This window comes from Gossypium arboreum, chromosome 7 (assembly GCF_025698485.1).
Source record: "Gossypium arboreum isolate Shixiya-1 chromosome 7, ASM2569848v2, whole genome shotgun sequence".
Taxonomy (NCBI): domain Eukaryota; kingdom Viridiplantae; phylum Streptophyta; class Magnoliopsida; order Malvales; family Malvaceae; genus Gossypium; species Gossypium arboreum.
In genome coordinates, this window is record NC_069076.1 from 71,167,134 (window position 1) to 71,169,680 (window position 2,547).

The 2,547-nt window shown below is 39.2% G+C and overlaps 1 non-coding gene across 1 annotated transcript; it reads left to right on the forward strand.

Moving 5' to 3' along the window:
* The first annotated feature begins 1,944 nt into the window (after window positions 1-1,944).
* Window positions 1,945-2,051, forward strand: LOC128295952 (small nucleolar RNA R71). The gene has a single exon (XR_008286500.1). It is a non-coding gene; the product is annotated as a small nucleolar RNA R71 (small nucleolar RNA).
* The last annotated feature ends 496 nt before the right edge of the window (window positions 2,052-2,547 follow it).

Genomic DNA, 2,547 nt, shown 5'->3' on the forward strand with positions numbered 1-2,547 from the left:
AAAAACTAGAATTTAAAGAAATCAATACTGTTAGTGCTCGGGTTGCCTCCCGAGAAGCGCTTATTTATAGTCTAAGCTAAACTTACCTCTCTGGTGTGTGATCATGGTGGCTCGAGGAGTTTACACTTCTCATCTGTGTTATCAACTTTATCAATATAAGGTTTAAGACAAGTATTGTTTACCTTAAAAGTTTCGAATTTGGGATGAATTACCTCGACTGTACCATATAGGAAAATACTGAATACCGTGAGAGGAATTTCTTCATTAGGTTCAGAAGTGGCAATGCGAGGATCTGCTGCATCTAGTAGTACTTTGTCTCCAACCTTAAATTGATTTGGTGAGGTATTGAGCTCGTTCTGGCTCGGTTTTGGTTTATCATGTGTTTGCGATTTATGTGTCCGCCATTCATCTAGTTCATCGATTTGTAGTCCTCGTTCTTCATAGATAGGTCCTTTGTTGTTGCTTGAACATGGCTCATGTATGTTCTTCGAACCTATTTACTGCAAAATAAGTTGCACACATGGTTAGTTTTAGTAGGATGATTTATACCACCACCTTCAATTTTCGATGTGTTACTCGAATTACGAGCTTGAAGGGTGATTATTTCGTCTCCCACATGAAGTGTGAGTTCACCTGTGCCAATATCAATTATTGTTCTCGCAGTTGCTAAAAAGGGCCTCCCTAAAATTAAAGGAACGTTACTATCCTCTTCTATGTCTAAAACAACGAAGTCAACTAGGAATATAAATTTGTCAATTTAACGAGTACATCTTCAATAATCCCCCTAGGAAATCTGATTGTTTTATCGGCTAAGTGAATACTCATCCTAGTTTTTTTGGGTTTCCCAAGACCTAGTTGCTTAAACATTTTGTAAGGCATGACATTGATACTAGCCCCTAAATCAGCCAAAGCATCATTAATATCTAGGCTACCAATTAAACAGGGAATCGTAAAACTCCCTGGATCTTTTAATTTGTTGGCCAGCTTATTTTGTAGTATGGCTGAGCAAATCGCATTTAGCTCCACATGTGATACCTCATCCAACTTCTGCTTGTTTGTTAAAATCTCCTTTAAGAATTTGACAATGTTTGGCATCGGTTTCTGGTCATTGTGGTCTACCTCACCTTTACCTTTACCTTTACTTAGCACGGTTTCTTGCCTTGGTTCTATTTAAGTGCAACTAACCCTTCCTCATCTTGAACGGTAATTGCATTGATTTGCTCCCTTAGGTTAGGTTTAGTGTTACTCAGTAGGCTACCTTGTGGTCGTTCAGATATCAATTTAGCTAGCTGACCTATCTGAGTTTCGAGCCCTTGGATCGACGCTTGTTGATTTTTAAGTGCTGTCTCAGTATTCTGAAAACGAGTTTCTGACACCGAGATGAATTTTGTTAGCATCTCTTCCAGTTTCGGTTTTTTCTCTTGTTGGTAGGGTGGTTGTTGGAAGCCTGGAGGTGGTGGTGGTCTCTGATTTCCTTGGCCTCCCCATGAAAAATTTGGGTGGTTCCTCCAACCTGCATTGTAAGTGTTACTATAAGGATTATTTTGAGATCAAGGATTATTACCCATGTAATTTAACTGCTCGTTCTCCATGTTGTGGCCATAGGGTGGGTATTCTGAATTACTTGATCCACCTCCACTTGCTTCGCATTGCATTACTGGGTGAACCTGTGAAGAACAAAGAAAACTGTCAATTTTTTTGCTCAAAAGTTCTACCTGATTAGAGAGCATGGTAACCGAATCGACATTAAAAACGCCAACCGTTTTCGTTGATTTTGTCCTCATGACTTGCCACTAGTAATTATTCAGTGACATCTCGTCTATAAATTTATATGCATCCTCAGGTGTCTTATTATTGATAGTTCCACCAGCGGCTGCGTCAATCATTTGTTGAGTCGAAGGATTCAGGCCATTATGAAACGTTTGAACCTGTAGCCAGAGTGGTAACCCATGGTGAGGGCACCTTCTCAAAAGGTCCTTGTATCTCTCCCATGCATCGTAGAGTGTTTCTAAATCCATCTGCACAAAAGAAGAGATATCATTACGTAATTTGGCTATTTTAGTTGGTGGAAAATATTTTAATAAAAACTTTTCATTCATTTGTTCCCAAGTAGTGATTAACCCTCGTGGTAATGAGTTCAACAATTTTTTAGCCTTATTTCTCAATGAAAAGGGAAACAACCGAAGGCGAATGGCATCATCATAAATGCCATTGATTTTAAAAGTGTCGCAAAACTCTAAGAAATTCGCCAAGTGAGCGTTGGGATCCTCGTCCTGCAAACCATCAAACTGAACAAACTGTTGGATCATTTGAATGGTATTAGGTTTTAGTTCAAAATTATTTGCAGCAACAGCAGGCCTAACTATGCTCGATTCAGTTCCTGTTAAAGAAGGTTTAGCATAATCATACATAGTACGTGGAACAGGATTCTGATTAGCAGCAATTGCAGGAGGTAGCGGATTTTCTTGATTTTTAGCCATCTCCTCGGTTGTGGTTGAAGTATCATCCTCTTACTCTTCCTCATTGTATCGTAAGCTTCGCCTTATT